Source organism: Bos mutus, chromosome 24, assembly GCF_027580195.1.
Source record: "Bos mutus isolate GX-2022 chromosome 24, NWIPB_WYAK_1.1, whole genome shotgun sequence".
Taxonomy (NCBI): domain Eukaryota; kingdom Metazoa; phylum Chordata; class Mammalia; order Artiodactyla; family Bovidae; genus Bos; species Bos mutus.
The window spans coordinates 20,626,647-20,643,498 of NC_091640.1; the positions used below are offsets into that span (position 1 = coordinate 20,626,647).

The window sequence follows — 16,852 nt, forward strand, 5'->3', positions numbered from 1 at the left end:
CCAGGGGGACAGGGTGAAACCATCACCCATCCCAAGTCATTTCTCCAAACTCATGACCCCACCTCTCCCCGTCAACCCCCTGTCCTCTGTCATCTCCCCTAGTAAACCAGCTGGCTTTTCCTCGATTCCATAGCTCTCTCCAGCCAGAGCCATGGTATCCAGCTCCCCTTAAAAGAAAATTGCTCAAAAGAGTTGCCATACTCCCTGATTCCCCTTCTCCATTTCCCATAGACTCCTCAACCCATCTGACAGAGCTCCTATCTCCACGGCGCAGAATAAACTACTCTTGTCAAGCTTGCTGATGGCCTCCATGTTGTCCAAGCATCCCTGGTGGCTCAGACACTAAAGAATCTGCCTGCAATGCAGGAAACCTGGGTTCGATCCCTGGGCCAGGAAGATCCCCTGGAGAAGGAAATGGCAACCCACTCCAGTATTCTTGTCTGGAGAATTCCATGGACAGTGGAGCCTGACAGGCTACAGTTCATGGTGTCACAAAGAGTCAGACACGACTGAGTAACTAACTCTTTGACTTTCCATGGTGTCCAGTGGTTACTCTTCTAGGCTCATTTTAGCTCAACTCTCAGCAGCCCGTGACAATCAACTGCTCCCTCCAGAAACAATTTCCTCATGACATGGCTGACCACCATCTCCTACCTAGGGGGCTACACTAGCTGGCTCCTTCTAAGCAGCTCAACCTCCAGGTGTGGGGAGGCCTCAAAGTTCACTCCCCACCCCTGCTCCCTTGCCACACACTCTGTCCAGGTGAGTTTATCCAGGCCCTTAACTGTAAATCCCACTTATGACTCAGTGCTCTTCAGACCTGGCACCTGACCTCGCCACTCTTATGGGCCCTCAAGTTCAATGTAGCCCATAGAGAATTCTCTCGATTTGTACTTGTGCTCATTCTGTCCCACCACTACTTCCAGCGTGTCCCTTCCACAAGTCCACACCTCGGGACAAGGCCCCACCATTCACTCACTGCAAATGGGAGCCACACTGCCCTCCTCCCTCCCAATTTCACAATGACTCCGTCCATCAGGGCTGTCGGCAGCTATCTGACTCTGCCCACAGCTCCCTCTCCCTGTCCACCCGAGACCACCATGAGAGCCTCCTTAGTACTGCTGGGCTTGTCACCTTGAAGCCCTTTCTCTAAACTTCAGCCAGAGGGACCCTGGCCCTCTCAACCCTCCACTGGCTCTGCATCACATTCAGGGTGGCGTCCACCCCTGCGAGCTTTATGTCGCTACCAGGCTCTCTGTCCTCATCCCCGTCACTCCCCTTCTGCCCAGGGTGCTCCCATCAGCCACCTCTCTTTAGTCACATGACCGTGTGTTTTTCACATACTAAAGCTTGTGCCTGACTCAAGAGTTTTCTCATTGGCTATTCCCTCACCAGTCACCACAGGACTGGCCTTTCCTTATCTTCCAGGTCTGAGAGATTTCCCCTCGTGGGAAATAACCTTTCTGACGACGTCATCTAAAGGAGCCCCTTGGTCACTCACGTCACCCTGTTTTCTTCACGTCCTTTATCATGACCTGTAACTGCTACATACACGTCACTCATCTGATACACGTGCCACACCTGTTTAGAGCAGCCGGTCCCTTCCCCAGGGATCTTCCTGACCCAGCAATTGAACCGGGGTCTCCTGCATGGCAGGTGGAGTCTTTACCAGCTGAGCCACCAGGGAAGCCCCAGAGCAGAGGCCACCTGGTGGTGGAGATGCTGATTTTTCTGACACACCAGAAACCGCATCTCCCTCCAAGGGGCTGCTGGGTCAGTACTGCACATGGGCAGGCCGGAGTGCCCTCTTCACCAAGGCTTGGCCTGCAAACCCAACCCCTAATGTGTGTGGAGCCAGTCTCCTCGGCCCGCTCTGACCCCCCACTCCACCCCAGCCCTCAGCACGGCCGGGCCCCCCGCACCAAGTGCAGAGGACAAGCAGCGCCTTGGGCTTCTGTCCGTCCGCCCTGCGACGTCCTTATCAAAATGGGACCTGAGCTCCGGCGAGGGCTCTGAACCCTCTAGAGCACGTTCACCTTTTGTCAGCCATGTCCCACATTCTCTGTTCTCCCTAACTGGGAATAGACTAAATTCCAGAGTATTTTTCTCCGCAACTACAAGGTGGGGGTAGGAGAGGAAGGCATGGCACAATGAACGGTGCTATCTCGGTACATGTAGAGCAGAAAAAATGTCTTCAAGTAAATAAAACAACCCAGCAAGCCCAGGCTTGGTGCCCTCATTGGTGGGTGGACTGTTATTATGTGGTTTAAGCCTCCTCAGTGTCTTCGTGGGAAAGAACCTGGCTGCTGCCCAGCCCACGGCCCCATCAGCTGGTCTCAGCTGGGCTGCCTCCCGGGCATCTCTGTGGTCATGGGGCCTTGGCTGACAGGGTACTCAAGGACCCACTCTCCCTTACAAGGTTCTCTAAGTAAGAAACCACTGTTTTCTCGGGAAGTCTTCTTTCCTTATTAGTCTCAACATGCCTGTTCACGTCATCTTCTCCTTTGCTATGAAGGCTCTGCTTAGAGATCTTTTGCCCCTGTAACTTTATTTTTAAAAAACCCTTAAACTCTTCTGAGTCATGATCTTAGGCTTCTATGAATTTGGCTTCTACTCGGTCTAAGTTGATGTTTATGTGTGTTTGGAAGCCTTACTATGTAAAATTAATCACAAACATATTATATAGTTAAACTACTTCAGAAAAAAGAGAGCATTGACACATTAATTTAATGGAAATGAATAGTACTAATTGCTAGCATGTCCCAACTAATCATCAAAATACAACCAGCACAGCTTCTCTTCTGAAATACCTCATTAGCATTGCTGTACAGACTTGAAAGGAATAAGAATTCCTGACTTCAAAAGATTTCTACACCAAATGCTCATTTTTCCAGAATTCACACAATTTGATGCCCTCAAGTATCTGGAATGCTATCAAAACCCTCCAAAACCTTGGCACAGTCACAGTGGAGGCCGCACAGCCATTCCTCCAAGTCGAAACACGCTGCTCATCATCTCAGAGCTCTTAAAAATCCGCTGTGCTTATTCTAAGACACATTCTAGCAGGAGTGGCCACCGAGCTTCCTGACCTGCTGAGAGGAGGTAAACGAGAGGCCTGTGATGGACCGGGAGAGGCAGGCCCACCGTGGCAGCGGGAGCAAGGACCACGAATGAGGGGCGGGGACACACGCATGGATGCCAGTGCACACAGCACTGCAAGGCTCAGACACCGGAGGCTTCTCAAAGGGCTGTGGCAGTGACCCTCCAATGCCATTTCATCTCCGCCTGGCGCTCCTTCATGTTCTAAGGGGCGGTTTCACCACAAATGACTTACAGGCTAAAAACTCTGCCTATCTGTCTAACACTGAGGGCAGTCAGTAAGAACTGATTCTCATTCTTATGGAGCATGAAGCACTTGGGAAGATAAAGCAACTGGTCACAAAACAGTAACCAGAACAACACGGAGTCAGTCTCAGAAGCAGTGGTTCTGAGACCAGTCAGATGCTGCGGGCATAGATTCCCCATATCAGAAGGTCTGGGTGGCCCTTGCTAAGGCTACTGCAGAAGAAATTCAGAACCTGGATGGGGGTGAGCCGGCCAGGCCATCTAAGGTCCTTCCCAATTCCAAGATGCTCTGATTCTTCTTTCAACATCCTGAGTGCCTTCCAGATGCTCAGTACCCACTGAAGGTCCCTGGGCGGCAGGAGGTCAGGAAGCTGTAGCCCAGCCTTTAAGAAGACAGTCAACCTGCTTTGGAGACAGGACTCAGAACACCTCCACACAACACGGCTGAGAGCATTACCTGTGCCAGGGGCCATCAGAGTCCGGCTACTGAGGACAGAGAGCAACGTCCCAGAGCCAGGCCCCTACACTGGGGAGGAGAGGCTCAGAGCTGATGTAGCCGGCCTTCTAGGCTTCCAGGGACCCGAAGAGCGGTGTGACAGCCTTCAGGTTCCCGCTTATACAAATAAGCCCACTTATTTTAGGGTTTGGAGGAACCACACGGAGGGGAGGGTCTACATTCAGCCTTTGGGCTACACATTACCTACTTTTATATACAGTCAACCCTTGAATAACATGGGTTTGAACTGTGTGGATCCACTCATAGGAAGTTTTTTTCTTTTTCAAAGGTAAATACTATGGTACCACATGATCCGCGGCTGGCTGAATCCCTGGGTGCAGAACCACGGGTACAGCACTGCGGACATGGAATAACCGCAGATATGGAGAGCTGACTTTAATCTATACACCATTTTTCAATTCCTGGAAGGGTCTGGGTCTCTAACCTCTGCATAATTCAAGGATCAACTATAATTACATTCTAGGAAAAACTGCTACTCTATTTTAGCGCTGTCCATCATAATGCTGCTGCTGCTGCTAAGTCGCTTCAGTCGTGTCCGACTCTGTGCGATGCCATGGACTGCAGCCTACCAGGCTTCTCCGTCCATGGGATTCTCCAGGCAAGAACACTGGAGTGGGTTGCCATTTCCTTCTCCAATGCATGAAAGTGGAAAGTGAAAGTGAAGTCGCTCAGTCGTGTCTGACTCTTAGCGACCCCGTGGACTGCAGCCTACCAGGCTCCTCCATCTATGGGATTTTCCAGGCAACAGTACTGGAGGGGGGTGCCATTGCCTTCTCCCGTCCATCATAATAAATTATGTTTTATGTTGCTTTAAATATGCAGCTAAATCACAGTATATAACAGGAATCTGAGACAAGCCTTTCACTCAAGGACAGGAACATGTAGTCAGCGGTGAACTGTGCTTCTTATCATCAGTGTGAGCCTTACTTTCCACAGCAGCTGTTCCTCTCTGTTCCTACACAGCATAAAGTGGAGGCCGTGGGGCTTCGGAAGACCAGGGAGGTCCCACGGACAACCTGGGACTCCAGTGTCACCTCCACGTCAGGGAGGCGGGGACTGAGTAGGACGATGGAGTCCATAGAGCTTGGCTGGTTTTGTTGTTGCTGTTGTTTAATTTTCAGCCCACAAGGAGGGCATGGAGTCAGCCTGTACAGAACCTGGCTATCTAGGGTTTAGATAAACTGTAACCACCAGTTGTTATGGAAAAGGAGTAAGAGGCAGTTCCTCAATAATTCTGCTCTTAAAAGCAAACTAGAGGGCTTCCCTCCTGGCTCACTGGTAAAGAAACTGCCTGTGAATCCAGGAGACAAAGGCTCGATCCCTAATCTGGGAAGATCTCACATGCCTGGGGGCAACTGAGCCCATGTGCCACACTACTGAGCCTGCGCTCTAGAGCCGGGAGCCACAACTAACGAACCTGAGCACCCCAGAGCCCATGCTGTGCGACAACGAAGCCACCGCAGCGAGAAGCGGGTGCACCGCAACTGGAGAGTACCCCAGCTCGTCGCATAGAGAAAAGCCCGCACAGCAACAAAGACCCAGCAATCTGAAATAAACAAATAAAAAAGCAAACTGGAACTCCCTTCACGTTTTATGGTACTTAGAGAAGACCAAGAACTTCACTTAGCAGGTCAAATACGTTGCTTATGAAGTAGAAATCAAAGTATTCCCCCAAGTCTCCAAATTCCTACTCTTTTAAAAATTCAGCAACCATAGAAAGAAAACAATTTCCAAACCTCAGGATTTAAATTATAAAGGGGGTTTGAAAGACATGCTTCATTCTATCTGTTTCATTTTCCCCTAAAAAAAGCATGTTATAGAAGTGGATGCTGGTTATTAAAACTGAATTAGAAATTGGAGGGTAACTTGATCCTCAAAGCTTTGCCACACTGTTTACAAGCTAACCAGAACTAAGACTATACTGAATATTTTAACAAGAACAACAACAAAATTCAAGTGACTTAAGATATTTATCAAACTTCTCTTAAATGCTTTATTCCAAAGACATATACTCAAGCTCAGAATTTCTAAGCAAAAAGCTCAGAATGGGCCCTCAGATATCTTGGGGTTCAAATCTCTCCCCTTTTGTGCTGTCATCATAAGAATGAGGTTGATCTTATCAGAAATAAAGTATAGGCCAAAATACTCTCCCTGAGTCCAAACTTCTGAGCCAAGGCTTTCAGGTGTCTGTGGGGGAGAGGTGTAGACCCCAAAGCTGGCACACCTGCCAGGACAGGAAGCCACTCACATCAAACCCATGTGCTGTGGCTTCAGGGCCTAATGGCCAACCCATGTATGATCCAATGCAATTTGCAGAAAGGGAACCATCTTGGTGATTAATGGAGTAGCCAATTGTGGGGCTGGGAACCCCTCAAACTTTTACTTACTTGCTGTCAGAAAATCTTGCAGAATGTCAAATACAGAAGACTATTCAAAAATAAAGACCCTGATACTGGGAAGGATGGAAAGCAAAAGCAGGAGGCACCAGCAGAGGTCGAGGTGGTTGGATGGCATCACCAACTCAAAGGACATGAGTTTGAGCAAGCTCCAGGAGACAGTGGAGGACAGAGGAGCCTGGCATGCTACAGTCTGTGGGGTTGCAAAGAGGTGGACACAATGTAGCAACTGAACAACAAAAACAAAAATTCAAAAATAATTCAAATAAATGTCAAAATAGTAAATAGTGCTGTAAAAGAACATGTTCTTCTATTGAGATAAAGTACTGGGGCTTACCTGGAGGTTTCTGTAAAGAATAATGTCTAAAAGTGAATAAGACCAAAAAACATCCACTTGCTAAATTTCTTTTGGGATACATTTCTCAGTGTAACTATGAAGAGTTAGCTGATAACAGGTAACATAAATCCATTGTTGTTATCTAAGCACTTCACCCAATATCAATAACCTCAGATATGCAGATGATGCCACCCTTATGGCAGAAAGAGGAACTAAAAAGCCTCTTGATGAAAGTGAAAGAGGACAGTGAAAAACTTGGCTTAAAGCTCAACATTTAGAAAACTAAGATCATGGCATCCAGTCCCATCACTTCATGGAAAATAGATGGAGAAACAGTGGAAACAGTGGCTGACTTTATTTTTTGGGGTTCCAAAATCACTGCAGATGGTGATTGCAGCCATGAAATTAAAAGACACTTACTCCTTGGAAGGAAAGTTATGACCAACCTAGATAGCATATTAAAAAGCAGAGATATTACTTTGCCAACAAAGGTCCGTCTAGTCAAGGCTATGGTTTTTCCAGTGGTCATGTATGGATGTGAGAGTTGGACTATAAAGAAAGCTGAGCACCAAAGAATTGATGCTTTTGAACTGTGGTGTTGGAGAAGACTCTTGAGAGTCCCTTGGACTGCAAGGAGATCCAACCAGTCCATCCTAAAGGAGATCAGTCTTGGGTATTCATTGGTAGGACTGATTTTGAAGCTGAAGCTCCAATACTTTGGCCACCTGATGCGAAGAGCTAACTCATTTGAAAAAACCCTGATGCTGGGAGGGATTGAGGGCAGGAGGAGAAGGGGACGACAGAGGATGAGATGTCTGGATGGCATCACCAACTAAATGGACATGGGTTTGGGTGGACTCTGGGAGTTGGTGATGGACAGGGAGGCCTGGCGTGCTGCGATTCATGGGGTCACAAAGAGTCGGACACGACTGAGTGACTGAACTGAACTGAAAGCACTACCAAAACCGTGCACTAAAACACTGCCTTAGGGAACACTGCCACAGGGAACACTGCCACAGTACCTTCAAAATGAAGGGGGGAAATCAACCAGAGTGGTGCTTATCCCCAGCTTCAGATACAAAACCTCCTGGTCCAGAAGACTCTGTGACTGGTCACACAGCTAACTTCTAGAGGAAGTCAAAGAAAACCAAGGCTAATCTGATTTCTACCATACTATAGGGTACCCCAGCTTTCCCTCTGGTGCAAAAACATAAGCCACAGGCAAATGGGACACATATTCTTCTCTTCTGCTGCTGCTGCTGCTAAGTCACTTTAGTCGTGTCCAACTCTGTGCGACCCCATAGACAGCAGCCCACCAGGCTCCTCTGTCCTTAGGATTCTCCAGGCAAGAACATTGGAGTGGGTTAGTGGGTTGCCATTGCCTTCTCCAATGCAGGAAAGTGAAAAGTGAAAGGGAAGTCGCTCAGTTGTGTCCTACTCTTTGCGACCCCATGCACTGTAGCCACCAGGCTCCTCCATTCGTGGGACCTTCCAGGCAAGAGTACTGGAGTGGGTATTCTTCTCTGAGTAATCAGTTCAGTTCAGCCCAGTTCAGTCGCTCAGTCATGTCCGCCTGTTTGTGACCCCACGAATCGCAGCACGCCAGGACTCCCTGTGCATCACCAACTCCCGGAGTTCACCCAAACTCATGTCCATCGAGTCGGTGATGCCATCCAGCCATCTCATCTTCTGTCGTCCCCTTTCTTCCTGCCCCCAATCCCTCCCAGCATCAGGGTCTTTTCAAATGAGTCAGCTCTTCGCATCAGGTGGCCAAAGTATTGGAGTTTCAGCTTTAGCATCAGTCCTTCCAATGAATACCCAGGACTGATCTCCTTTAGGATGGACTGGTTGGATCTCCTTGCAGTCCAAGGGACTCTCAAGAGTCTTCTCCAGCACCACAGTTCAAAAGCATCAATTCTTTGGTGCTCAGCTTTCTTTATAGTCCAACTCTCACATCCATACATGACCACTGGAAAAACCATAGCCTTGACTAGACGGACCTTTGTTGACAAAGTAATGTCTCTGCTTTTTAATATGCTATCTAGGTTGGTCATAACTTTCCTTCCAAGGAGTAAGCATCTTCTAATTTCATGGTTGCAATCACTATCCACAGTGATTTTGCAGCCCCCCAAAAATAAAGTCTGACACTGTTTCCACTGTTTCCCCATCTATTTCCCATGAAGTGATGGGACTGGATGCCACGATCTTAGTTTTCTGAATGTTGAGCTTTAAGCCAAGTTTTTCACTGTCCTCTTTCACTTTCATCAAGACACTTTTGAGTTCCTCTTCACTTTCTGCCATAAGGGTGGTGTCATCTGCATGTCTGAGGTGACTGATCAAAGCTGAATAACTTTCTTATGTAAATAACCAGCCCTGGAAACATGACAATGAACAACTGCCAAGCTCAGGAATGTGAAAGTGCTGTTAGCCCGAGTGTGCTGGTCAGCTGTCATCTCCTAAAGTGGACGGAGAAGGGCTGGCAGATGAGTAGTGGCAGGTAGAGAGAGGCTGCAGGGATGGGGTCAGCAGTGCTGGCAAAGGATGACCTGAGCTGGTAGGGCTGCTCCCAGCGGGCTCCTGGAAGCTTACGCTTTTTTCAGTCGTCCTGTTCACCCAACTCTCCTAGAACATCTCTGTCCAAGGAACAGCACATCGGCCACAGTGAAGCTTTTACATCATTCCAGATGTTCTTCCATATTAGAGCCACCCATTTCCCAGAAGAGGGAACACAGCTGCAAGTGCTTGGCCACATGCCCCCAAAGGGAAGAAGGTTCAGAGTCCCACTTCATTCCTGTTTCCTCCCATTTACATTCATAAGGGATCTTGACTATGTAAATTTGTAAGCTGCAGTTCTGGTTTATCAATAAGCCTTTGGAGAGTTGTGGTTCCTACCACAAATCAGCTCCCTGAAGCTAATCATCTCAGAGTGGAATGAAAAAAAAAAAAAATGCTGTTCCAGCCCTGTGGCTGGGGACCCATTCTGGATCTTGGGGTCCCCTCAGTGTGCTGGTTCCTTTAAGGTGTGACTCCAACCTCTGGTGTCAACTACTAGTAAATTCCCCCCAAACAATGACTAGTAAAATTTCCTTTTTTTTTCTTTTTCTTCCACTTAGATTATGGGGGTATCCAAGAGATCAAATCAGTGAGAATTAGTTTTCTGGGTGTGTGCCTATGTGCTCAGTTGCTTAGTCGTGTCCGACTCTTTCTGACCCCATAGACTGTAGAATGCCAGGCACTCCAGTCCATGAGATTCTCCAGGCAAGGATGCTGGAGTGAGTTGCTATTTCCTCCTCCAGGGATTTTTGGGTGTATGGAGCCGAATAACCAGTAGAAGAGCAATACCCATAAAGGGGAGAGTGGCTCTTCGTATCCATAATATCTCTGACACAAATATTACTTGACTGAGTGAGTGAAAGTCACTCAGTCGTGTCCGACTCTTTGCGACCCCACGGACTACACAGTTCATGGAATTCTCCAGGCCAGAATACTGGACTGGGTAGCCTTTCCCTTCTCCAGAGGATGTTCCCAACCTAGGGATCAAATCCAGGTCTCCCACATTGCAGGCAGATTCTTTACCAGCTGAGCCACAAGGGAAGTCCAAGAATACTGGAATGGGTAGCCTATCCCTTCTCCAGTAGATATTCCCGACCCAGGAATCAAACCAGTGTCTCCTGCATTGCAGTGGATTCTTTACCAACTGAGCTATCGGGGAAGCCCCAAATTGAACCTGTATTAAAACATGGAATTTGGTTGGTCAAGAGGTTAAGAATCTGCCTGCCAATGTAGGCGACACTGGTTTGATCCCTGGTCTGGGAAGATTCCACATGCCATGAAGCAGCTGAGCCCAGATACCACAGCTCCTGAGCCTGCACTCTAGGGTCAAGAACAGCAAACAACCCATAGGAGGAAGGGAGCAGCCACAGACTACCTGGACAGGCAGGAAACCACATCCCGAGTCTTCTCCTCTATGACATAAAAGCCATAAGCTGCAGGGAAGGATAGCAAATCTTGTTGCCCCAGAAGCACAGGTAGTGTAGTAGAAGGGAAAAGAATAAGACTTTGTGTTGCTGGGACAGGGGCAAGAACACATCCCTCAGGAGAGACCTTTTAGAGTTCTCCTACCACTGAGGGAGGGACAGAACCACTGAGACAGTCCCACCTCAAACCCAGTTTATTGGTGTAGTATAAAACCTTGATATTAAAAAATAACCTTTTAAAATTTTTACTGATTTTTTTATGATTCTAAGAGTAATATATTCTCTTTATACCAAACTTCAGAAATACAAAAATAAAGTAAAAATCACCTGAAGTGCTATTACATAAGGATTTTAAACTTTGTACATTTCCTTCTAATTTTCCTACACTATTTTCCTGTATTATTGTAGTATTTCAAAAACTTAACATCTAATGACTGTGTAATTAATATTAGGCATATGACCTTGCTAAAGACCAATGTTGGAAACAAGGCAATAGAGAAAGTTCAGTTCTGGAAGCACCAGGCCACAGCAGGTTCCACTTGGAGAGAGGCAGGAGCATGGAGATTGACCTCCCTCTGAGACTCAGATGTGTAGAAAATGTTCTAAAGCTCACAGTGAAAAGGCAACATTGAGAAAAACTCTCTAGCAAGCCAGTTCTCATCTCAAGCACAATTACTTAAAAGAACTTGGAAACGGGTGGTAAAGGAAGATAATACAGCAACAGCAAAACCCAAGCCCTGCTCCCCTTGAGAGAAAACTGAAAACCTCTCTACTCTAATAGCTTAGTATTAGAGATGTGCCCATTTATAGGCATAAATACTACCTACGTTAGCCTATACTATCCCATACATACCAAGCTTTCAACAAAAAATCACAAGATGTATAAAAAAGTCCCAATTCCCCACCCTTTCTAACAAGAAACAAAGCCATCAATAGATTTGGCTCAATATTGGAACTATAAAATTCACAATGATTAAAATGTTAAAGACTAATGGAAAAGGTATACACCATGCATGAACAGATGATAAATTTCAGCAAAGGGAAACTATAAGAATCAAATGGAAATGCTGGAAGTAAAAAGCATTTAAAGCCTAAAGCTTTCCTTTCCTGAGTGAATATGATCTTGAGGTTGGAACTCTAGCCTGAAATTAATGGGAAAAAAATCAAAGCTCCACATTTAGGTGTTAAACAATCACAGAGATGCAGAATGGAAGAAATTGGCAAATGTAAATAAGTGAAAAACAAAACAAAACCTAGGAGGTTTAGTGAATTATTAGTTTGATTGGAGCTAGCACCCAGGGCTGCCGCTGAATGCAGAGGTGGGATTTATAGAAGGGGGACACTGTATTCTGGGATCTTACCAAAGTAAGATCCTTTGCACTGGATGGACAGAGAAACTGCTACCCCACACAATGAGGAACTACAAACTACATCCCCAAGGACTGTCTGTGGAGACCATCAAATTTAACTTGGACAGGATGGCATAATCAGTTCAGTTTAGTCACTCAGTCGTGTCTGACTCTTTGCAACCCCATGGACTGCAGCATGCCAGGCCTCCCTGTCCATCACCAACTCCCAGAGTTCACTCAAACTCATGTCCATTGAGTTGGTGATGCCATCCCACCATCTCACCCTCTGTCGTCCCCTTCTCCTCCTGCTTTCAATCTTTCCCAGCATCAGGGTCTTTTCCAATGAGTCAAGATGGCATAGTATCTGTCTTTAAACACTTTAAGAGTATTTCCATGGGGAAGTGAGTGTGTGTTATTCTAGAAAGCAGTGCAAAGCATTTGGTTAATGACAGAAAGGTAGAGGTGGGTCCCCACAAGTAAGGCTTTCCCACAGTTCCAGTGTCCAGTAAAGGCAGTTTGAGGGAAATGGCACTTGCTCTGCTGAAGTATTGGGAGTGTGGCTGGTGAATGTCAGGAACATCTTGAACAAGATTTTGCCATCTCTCCAAGGCTAGAATTCTATTTGATATTACATTACTCAAAAAGCACTTCAGTGAGTCTCCAGATAATTATGCTGAGTGAAAAAAAGCTAACTCCAAAAGGTTACATGCTGTGGCCCCTACCTTCCATATAACCTTATTGAAATCACCAAAGTATAGAAATGAAGAACAGGTTAATGGTTGCCAGAGATTTAGGTTTGGGTGGGAATAGGAGGCAAGTGATATTCGGGCTCCTGTTGGTGATAGACACGTTCTGTCTCTTGACTGTACCAAACCCTCAACTGCCTGATTTGTGATGCTGTAGTACAGTATTGCAGGATGTTATCTTTGGAGAAAGCTGGGTAAAGATTACACAGGATCTCTAGGTATTATTTCTAACAATTATATGTGAACATACAATTATCTCAAAACAATTAACCAAAAAAATTAAAAATGAAAAAGCACTTTAGATCTCACCCACCTGTGGGTCATCTGAGCAGATCACACTGGCAGTGACATGCCAATGACCATGATCAAAGGGTTCACGAAACCTCCTCTACTTTACAACCAGCCAGCACTTCCTGGCACCATGGATACACCTGTTTAGCTCTCCTAAAGGACACGGCCTTCATCTTACCCAGTATGTCAGAGCTTTCCAGCTACTGAATCCCAACTGCCGAATTTTCTCTTCCTGCTTGGGGAATGCCCTGTTGCTCAATGGTTAAGAATTCACCTGCAACACGGAGACTCAGGTTCAATCCCTGGGTCAGGAAGATCCCCTGGAGGAGAAAATGGAAATCCACTCTAGTATTCCTACCAGGAAAATCCCATAGACAGAGAAGCCTGGCAGGCTACAGTCCATGGGGTCACAGTCAGACATGACTGAGCGACTAAGCACCACCACCACCACGCCTACTTCTGCTGGAGGCAATGCCATAGTCCTAGCTGCCCAGGTTCAAAACTATGACCCTCGCTTTGATTCTTCATGCTGTTTTTCTACATGCAGAAACCCAGTCCTAGGAAGCTATTCTACAAAATGTCTCCAGAGTTTCATCAGTTTCTGCTGCAATTCTTAGCCAGGTCTCACTACCTCAGGGCTTTGATAGCATGCTAGGTCCCTAGCTCCCTATCCCTGTCAATTTCTTCTCCCACCACCTCCATCTTACACACCCAGTGTTACTTCTCACCATCTTACTGTCCTAACAAGAAACTGAGCAGCGTCCCCAGTGTGTGCGTATATGTGTGTGTGTTTGTGTGTGTATTTGTTGTGGGAGTGGGGAGCATGGCTCTCTAAGGTGTATAAGAACGTGTGTGTGTGTGTGTGTGTGTGTGTGTATTTGTTGTGGGAGTGGGGAGCGTGGCTCTCTAAGGTGTATAAGAACGTGTGTGTGTGTGTGTGTGTGTGTGTGTGTGTGTGTGAGAGACAAGGGCCTTGTGGCCAGAGCTCCCCTTGACTCAGGTTTAGCAGCTGTGCCACGTGGCAGTCAGGATGCAGGGCCATCCCCACACAGCACAAAGTAAGTCTGGAGATCTATGACCAGCAATTTGGGACACAGCTGGAAGAATGAGCTGCAATGGGCTGACAGAAAAATGCAGCGACAGCAACATAGAAAGGGCAGGTTTCATGACAATATCAGGAGGTCATGAAACCTACAAGGAGGTTATGGGCTACTGGGGCCTCCCCCATGGCCAGAAGGCGATCCATACAGATAAAGAAAAACAGATTCTCTGTATGATAATAATGAAAGGTTATACTGTACAAGCTGAATCACCTTACCCCAGTTAATGAGACTTCCAGATATATGAAGAGGGAAAAAAATCCATATTTGTGAAAAGTCATGAGGTTAGCATCTGCTTCTGACTGGGAAGTTTAAAGATGGATTTTTGTAAACAGAATGAAACATATTATTGAAAACACTTTTTCTTTCTTTTAAAACGTAATTATTTGGCTGCAAATGGATCGTTTCCTCCTCTGGTTATGAGACTCAAATACCTGCAAATATTGCATAACGGCCCGCTGGCAGACACATCTTGTTGCCTTTCATGGAAGGAAAATGAAGAATTATGAGAACAGGATGGCAAGGTTTCTCTAACCCAGGATTCCAACATCAACTCTGTGCCTGTTTAAGGCACAAACAACAGGACCTCAGGGTTCCTGTTCTTCAGGTTCTGAGAAATCTTAGTCAAAAGAAAAACCTAGGACCCCTGGCTTTCCTTATTTCTTAATTTAATTTGAATCAGGAAAACCTCTGTGGCCATACCGCCCAAACCGTATGTTAAAGGAGAGGCTGAGGCTTCCCTCTCAAAACTTAAGGATTTGATGTTGGTTCACCTGTTCTTGGCAAAGATCTCATTCTCCAGGCATGGGGGTGAGGGGAAGTGTTGAGGCTACCATACTGGTTTTGTAAAGAAGTGATCTCATTAGACCTGCACTTGGGGGCTGCTGCCCCTGTTGACTTTCAGCCAGTCGTCTGAAACTGAGCACTCCTTGCAGGGTCAGCTGAGACCTTCCTCTGACATCACAGAGTAGACACAGGCTCTGAGCAGTACCCACCGTCCCCTTTCCAACAACACCAACAGCCCCAAGGCTTAGGCTGAGCCTTGGCTCTATTTTCTTCTCCACATAGTGCCTGGTCTGGTATTGAACTCAGGAGCTGGAGACCATTGTAGGGAAAATGAAAGATGGAAGAAGGACCCAGCAGTGATCTCAGTGCCGATGCTCCGAGTGCCTGGGTGGGGGAGGCAAGTGCCCTGCCTGAGAGAGATGCCCAGGGTCCCAAACACCATGCATGCTGCACAGGGAAAGGAGAGGGGAAACATCTCATTCCTGGGGGCTTTGAATTTCATGATTTCCCCATGTTATTTAGAAATCAATAAAGATGTCCCATATATTCCTTTCCCAGTGTTTATTTTCCTTGCAGAATGATGCCTAAGAAAAGTCGACAGGATGCTGCTGCAACACTGAAGGCTGTGAGCCTTCCTCCCGTCTACTGAGCAGACGGAGCCACTTCCATTAGGAGCCATTTCCTTTTTCTCCTCTCTTTTTCTTCCTGGTCCTGGTCTCTCCTCTCATCCTTTTCCCCTTCTCTCTTCTTCTCCATGCCTTTCTTGTCCTTTTTTCCCCTCACACTACCCCCACCAGGATCTTACCCTTCCTCTACTCCTTCCTGGTTATGAGCTAAAAGGTGGTCAGTTTTCCTGTAACAAGCGTTGCTGCTAGGTTTTATTCCTGTTTCTAAATAGGGTTGGTTGTTGGCATTTTATTATGACCATAATAAAGTGAGCTTTCATTGCAAAATCTCCCATCTCCCTAGCTTTTGGGGTCCTCGAGACCATGCAGAGAGCCCAGGGGAAGGAGCAGCTTCCAAATGAGCATGAAGGTTAAGGAGACTCAGCAGAAGGGAGGAAAAATCAGAAAATACTGAAGCAGGATATGAGATACATATCTTCCCTCACCCTGCGAAATCAACCCAGTAGGCCCGCCATGCCACTCAGCTTGTAAGGTCACCTAAAGCACTTCGTAAATAAAGGCACATCCATTTTCCAAAGAAAATGGAGCCAAGTGTTTAAAGAAAAGAAGAGGGGGAGGAAGAAATAAGAGAAGGAGAAGATTTTCAGTCTTCTAAGAAAAACCATAACTGCTTCTATTATAAAGTGGGAGAGGAGATTCTATTTAAAAATAATACTGGAAAAGGAAAAGTGAGCAGAAATTTGAGGGTCAACCAAGGGCCTGGGACCCAGTGGGTATCACACACCAAGGACTGTGACTCTGCCGAGAGCCCAGGGCTGGTGCCCACCGGCCTCGGCAGGCTCACCACAGTGAGGGTGGCAGGGAACATAGGGATGGGGAAGCCTGGGATGACCACAGGTTCTGCAGGGACCCCCAGGAAGCTGTGCAGACTCTGCAACATGTCTAAGTCAGGTTGAAATTCCCCACCCACGCCCCGACGTCTTCCCCGCTTGACCTTGCTGCCTACTCTCATCACCATGATGTCCACCATGATGCCTCACGCCACAGGCTGACCACAGTCCAGCCTGGATTCACTGGCTTCTGCTCAAGATGGGATGCCTTCTGACTTCCTCCAAGTCTGCCTCCAGCCAGGTTCATCATGGCCCCACCTGAGAATCTAGAGAGGGCCACGCTAGAGGCTCCCTTAGCTTCCAGCACCCCTCGAGTGTCATGGCGGATCTTCCTCCCTGGGGCTGCGGCCCCAGGAAGCGGGGACTCACAGCCAAGGCACTGCCAGACAGACACAGGCCAAGATGTGTGGGGGAAACTAGAGAGATCTTCATAACCAAGCACGAGTTCCTCAACTACAAAATGGGGACGTTATTTACCTTAGAGTAGCCTCG

General features: G+C 47.0%; 1 protein-coding gene across 8 annotated transcripts in view; it reads right to left on the reverse strand.

Moving 5' to 3' along the window:
• Window positions 1-16,852, reverse strand: part of FHOD3 (formin homology 2 domain containing 3) — a 523,370-nt gene that overhangs the window by 195,525 nt on the left and 310,993 nt on the right. The gene's annotated exons all lie outside the window — the stretch shown is intronic.